We start from the raw sequence: 6,358 nt of genomic DNA, 5'->3' as shown, positions 1-6,358 counted from the left end.
AATGATAGAGATGAAATTGAACATTGACAAAACCTGTCAGTTCAGCTGTACTGCTATTTGGATTTTGGGATAATTTTGAAATGACAAAATGGACTCAGGCACTATATATTTGGTTACTTTTGGGAAAATAAAAGATCCTCTAAAAATAATGATAATAAAATGTGTTAATAACTTGGATCAAGTGAGAACGTTTGATCTATGTTTTCTATCTTTAGTAAAGTTTTTCCAGGACTCATGAATGAGATATGAATGGTAATTAAAGGATCACTGGGTCTGCTTCTGGGAAAGGTGGGACTTGTACAAGTCGGACGGTTTACACCTGAACCAGGGGGGAACCAATATCCTTGCGGGGAGGTTTGCTAGCACTGCTGGGGAGGGTTTAAACTAACTTGGCAGGGGGTTGGGGTACAGAGTGGAGCTATAGTAGGGGGTGATTTACGGCCAAATACAGAGGGAAAAACAAGTCAGCTGGGAAGGCAGAGCAAATATGTGAAGGCAAAAGAGAATATGGCAGGGCTGGAAGGCATTTATTTTAATGCAAGGAGTCTTGCAAATAAGGTGGATGAACTGAAGTTGTTGTTGAACACATGGGAGTACGATATTGTTGCTATCACGGAGACATGGTTGAGGGAGGGTCAGGACTGGCAGCTCAATATTCCGGGGTATAGAATCTTCAGGCGAGACAGAGGGGGGTGTAAAAGGGGAGGGGGTGTTGCAATATTAATTAAGGAGTCAATTACTGCTGTAAGGAGGGATGATATATTAGCGGGTTCCTCTAATGAGGCCATATGGGTAGAACTTAAAAACAAAAAGGGGGCAAGCACTTTGCTGGGAGTGTACTATAGGCCCCCAAACAGTCAGGGGGAGATAGAGGAACAGATATGTAGGCAAATCTCCGAGAAGTGCGAAAATAATAGGGTAATAATAGTGGGGGATTTCAACTTCCCCAATATAAATTGGGACAGTCAGAGTGTGAAAGGCTTAGAGGGTGCAGAATTCTTAAAGTGCATCCAGGAGAGCTTTTTGAGCCAACATGTAGAAAGTCCTACAAGAGAGGGGGCGGTACTGGACCTAATTCTGGGGAATGTAGCCGGGCAAGTGGTGGAAGTGTCAGTAGGAGAGCATTTTGGCGACAGTGACCATAATTCGGTGAGATTTAAGGTGGTCATGGAAAAAGACAAAGACGGCCCGGAAATAAGGGTTCTAAATTGGGGGAAGGCCGATTTTAATATGATAAGGCAGGATCTGGCCAAAGTGGACTGGGAGCAGCTGCTTATAGGAAAATCCACATCAAAACAGTGGGAGACTTTCAGAAGGGAAACAGAGAGAGTACAACGCCAACATGTTCCTGTAAAGGTCAAGGGTGGGACCAACAAGCAAAGGGAACCTTGGATGACAAGGGATATACAAAAATGCATTAGAAATAAGAGGGGGGCTTTTGGCAGTTACAAAAGACTAAAGACAGAAGAAGCCCTAGAGGAGTATAAAAAGTGCAGGGGCATACTTAAAAAAGAAATTAGGAGGGCGAGGAGGGGCCATGAAATAACACTGGCGAGCAAAATAAAGGAAAATCCTAAGATGTTTTATAAGTATATTAAGGGCAAGAGGATAACCAGGGAAAGGGTAGGGCCCATTAGGGACCAAAGTGGCAATCTGTGTGTAGAGCCAGAGGATGTAGGCGGGGTTTTAAATGAATTTTTTGCATCTGTGTTCACTATGGAGAAAGACGATGCAGACATAGAAATCGGGCAAGGGGACTGTGACATACTTGAACATATTAGCATCGAGAGGGAGGAGGTGCTAGCGGTTTTAGCGGGCCAAAAAGTGGATAAATCCCCAGGCCCGGACGAGATGTATCCCAGGCTGCTGTGGGAGGCAAGGGAGGAGATTGCAGGGGCTCTGACACTAATTTTCAGAACCTCTCTGGCCACAGGGGATGTACCAGAGGACTGGAGAACAGCTAACGTAGTACCATTATTCAAGAAGGGTAGCAGGGATAAACCAGGGAATTACAGGCCAGTGAGTCTAACATCTGTGGTGGGGAAATTATTGGAAAAAATTCTGAGGGACAAAATTAATCTCCACTTGGAGAGGCAAGGATTAATCGGGGATAGTCAGCATGGCTTTGTTAAGAGTAAATCATGTCTAACAAATCTGATCGAATTTTTCGAGGTGGTGACTAGTGGGGTGGATGAGGGAAATGCTGTGGATGTGGTGTACATGGACTTCAGTAAAGCTTTTGACAAAGTCCCGCATAGGAGACTGGTCAAGAAGGTAAGAGCCCATGGGATCCAGGGTGCCTTGGCGCGTTGGATCCTAAACTGGCTGAGTGGCAGGAGGCAGAGGGTGATGGTCGAAGGTTGCTTTTGTGACTGGAAGCCTGTGTCCAGTGGGGTACCTCAGGGATCGGTGCTGGGTCCCTTATTGTTTGTGATCTACATAAATGATTTGGATGAAAATGTAAAAGGTATGATCAGTAAGTTCGCAGATGACACGAAAATTGGTGGGGTGGTAAATTGCGAGGAGGAAAGCCTCCGGCTACAGGACGATATAAACGGGTTGGTCAGATGGGCGGAAAAGTGGCAAATGGAATTTAACCCTGAAAAGTGCGAGGTGATGCATTTTGGACGGACAAATAAGGCAAGGGAATACACAATGAGTGGTAGGACCCTAGGAAGTACAGAGGGTCAGAGGGACCTTGGTGTACATGTACATAGATCCCTGAAGGCAGCGGAGCAGGTAGATAAGGTGGTTAAAAAGGCATATGGGATACTTGCCTTCATTAGCCGAGGCATAGAATATAAGAGCAGGGAGGTTATGATGGAGCTGTACAAAACACTGGTGAGGCCACAGCTGGAGTACTGTGTGCAGTTCTGGTCGCCTCACTATAGGAAGGATGTGATTGCTTTGGAGAGGGTGCAGAGAAGATTCACCAGGATGTTACCTGGGATGGAACGCCTCAGCTATGAAGAGAGGCTGGACAGGCTGGAGTTGTTTTCCTTGGAGCAGAGAAGGCTGAGGGGGGACCTGATTGAGGTGTACAAAATAATGAGGGGCATAGATAGGGTAGATAAAGAGGAACTTTTCCCCTTAGTGCGGGGGTCAATAACAAGGGGGCATAGATTCAGGGTAAGGGGCAGGAGATTTAGAGGGGATTTGAGGAGGAACTTTTTCACCCAGAGGGTGGTTGGAATGTGGAACTCAATGCCTGAAAGGGTGGTGGAGGCAGGAACCCTCACAACATTCAAGAAGCATTTGGATGAGCACTTGAAATGCCATTGCATACAAGGCTATGGACCAAATGCTGGAAAATGGGATTAGACTGGACAGGGATGGATGGGCGGCGCAGACACGATGGGCCGAAGGGCCTCTTTCTGTGCTGTAAAACTCTATGACTCTATGACTCTATGACTCTATGAAAGTGATTGCGAGTGTAAGATTGAAACAGGAGAATTACACTACTGAATGGGAATTTTCAAAGCTTTCTAGTGAAAGTCAGGAAAGTGTAGTTAAGAATAGTAAATTGATAGCTTTCTCTTGGAGACATTTGTGTCCCAGCCTTTAATGATCTTTTAAGAAAACTGAATTTGATAGCCTGGCCACTACCCAAGACATCGGGACCATGCAGAGGAAGATGAGCAAAGATCTCCAGGTGACTACAATCTTTCGATAAGATACCTGAAAGCCCGAGAAAGGCTTGTATCGGATGGCACATGTGGCACGATATTGAGATACTGATATGAGTGTGCAAATGTGATTCAATACGAATGAGGTAATTACCATCCAGGAATGTATGTTGAGTTTGCACTGAAGAATGGGTCTCAGACATGCTCAGTTACTTGACAACAGCAAGACATGAAATGGTTAATGTGGCTCAGGAGAGTGAGACAATTTTTAAAGCATTGACACATACTCCATCGAGAAACTATCTAATTAATGAAACAATCAGAATAGAGTTAAACACACTGGTACCTGCTAGAGGGATTGAAATTGAAGTTGAAGTGGAGAGTTACATGGAATCTGGATTGGGACAATTGAGGGCCAAGGAGAAATCATGTTTAGTAAGAATTATCCACAAGATGGATACGAGCAAAAAAGAGATCTGGAGAATCTTTTAAATCCATGATTTGTTGATTAGATGTTGAACTGTAATGTATTTGATATGATTGTAAAACTGAATTTAACTGTGACTGTAATAATTGTGTTTTGTAGGTAACAGAGCGTGGGAAAAACCAGTGCGAATCCAGTATGAGGTGATTTTAGTGGTGCCTCCTGTGTCACTACTACTGCAATTACCATGCTTTACGGGTCTAACAGGACCTGTCCCATCAACCAACACGTTTTTAAGTATGAGCTACACAATTATGTGGCACAATTTGAATATGACATTCCCCTGTTGTTTGTGGGTTTCAGTGAGCTCATGATGCGACTGAACTCCTCCCTAAAGCATTTTTATGTTTTGGAGCAAGACAACTCGAGAATAGATATTGAAATTGACAGCATAGGGGACAACTCACATTGATGGGATATTGGGCTTAATACATCAGCACACCCTTAGGTTTGTATTATTTCACATACTCTGGTAGTTATCCAACTTGTAATGATAGTGTATTTGATATATGTAATGTGTGTAGTAAGACTTTGATACATAAGCCAATTGGGTACTCATGCCCATGACTGACAAGCACTAACAAATTAATTGAGCACACCAAAAGAGAAGATCCGAAGCAATGTAGAGGAGACCCCAGGTGGGGTAACATCAGGAAAGATAGAAGAAACAGAGGATATCCCAGGCGGGGCAGAATTGGAACACCAGAACAGTGAATTGAATTTGAGTAAGGGGTCAGAGGTTGCTCCTTCTCCTCAAAGGAATGGACTGTAGGGAAGGGAGAATTCTTCAAGATTCCCTACTAACTAACACCCAAGTTGAGAGAGCAATAAAAGCTGGCTAGATTAGTCAAGAGCCGATTGTGAGAAGTCAATAAAGGTATTTCCTTCTCAAAAAAAAAAGGGAATTGTAAGAAATAGCTATTAGATTCAAAGATGGGTTTTAATTCTTAGACCAGGGACTGACAACAGGCAAGCGGAAAAAGATAGCATAAATGCCAGCAAGGTCGAATATCAAGCATCAAAAGACAAATAGAAATGATAAGGACTTATAATTGTCATTATAGTTGTAGTATTATTTCGTGTTATAATGACGGCTCTGAAAGCATGCTGTAGGGCAGCTGTGTCCCGAATAGTGCCGGTTGCTACAGTTGATATAATCAATATTGAGCCAGAAAACGAACAGTTAATGTGGGATAATGAACTGATAGCAATAGTAACATACATGTAAAGTTCTTTAGTCATTTGCACAGACTACCACGCCTAGCACAACAAGATAGACAGAGGGGAAAGACGAACTTAGGTACTACGTTTAAGCCATCAGTATAGGAGTAATCCCGGGGATGGTAAAAGTGGAAGAGAAGTTGGTATCCCTAGCCAAAGTTTAAATTTGGTGCGGGACCAACAGGAGGGATTGAAAGGGTTAAAAGCAAATCCTTTCAGTGTTTAAAATCAGAACAAAGGAGTGGGGTCATGTGAAAGTGACTAAAAGAAACCAGGTTGAGATAAGAAATATCACAATAAAAATTGACTTACGTAAAAAGGCAAAACTAAACAAAGAACAATGTGAGAAGTTTCGAAAAACCAAGATAAGACACAGTTGTGGGACCAGACAGAATATGTGCGTTTTGCGTAAGTGATAAGGAATATGCTGCTTTAGCTAAAAATTGTAGACACAGCAGAATATAGGGGTCATGGGAATTTGACCTGTGACCAAAGGCATAGTAAGATGTAACTAACCTTTACTAATACTGAAAAGAATCCATATGTGATCAGGTGATTATTGTAATACAATGTGATCAGGTGATTATTGTAATACAAAGTGATTGGATGAAAATAGAATAAAAAGCTGTACCAACCAAGAGAGAACGAGAAGGTGCTCGCACAGACCATGGGGTCTGAGACTCTTCTCCCAGAGCTCTGATAATAAACTGCATCTTTTTACTTTTACACGGTTTAGATGTGAATTTATTTTCACCACAACAAGGGAGACAGCCAATTTAGAGATGATTAATGTCAATTTATGGGCTTTTTTTTGTTGTGGAGTTGCATTCATTAGGAATCGGCAAAACATTGGGGATATTAAGGGGCGCAATTATCGGCTGTGCGCAAAGTTTAGCGCCTGGCGCTAATTATTGCCTCTGACTACAAACTTGGCTTTTATCGCCCCTGGAGGTGATTGGAGCGCTAAATCAGGCGCTACACACCTGTCTTAAGGCGCAAAGGCCAAGGAACGAGGCCCTACCTCAGA

General features: G+C 43.0%; 1 long non-coding RNA gene across 1 annotated transcript; it reads left to right on the top strand.

Moving 5' to 3' along the window:
- The first annotated feature begins 3,497 nt into the window (after positions 1–3,497).
- On the top strand, positions 3,498–6,057 carry LOC147112485 (uncharacterized). The gene is made up of 2 exons (XR_015079508.1): positions 3,498–4,987; positions 5,023–6,057. It is a non-coding gene; the product is annotated as an uncharacterized LOC147112485 (long non-coding RNA).
- Positions 6,058–6,358: the final 301 nt, after the last annotated feature.

The sequence above is a fragment of the Somniosus microcephalus genome, chromosome 9 (assembly GCF_052327205.1).
Source record: "Somniosus microcephalus isolate GS21.2 chromosome 9, FLI_Smic_1.0, whole genome shotgun sequence".
NCBI classification, from domain to species: domain Eukaryota; kingdom Metazoa; phylum Chordata; class Chondrichthyes; order Squaliformes; family Somniosidae; genus Somniosus; species Somniosus microcephalus.
This window is presented reverse-complemented; position numbering and strand designations above follow the sequence as displayed.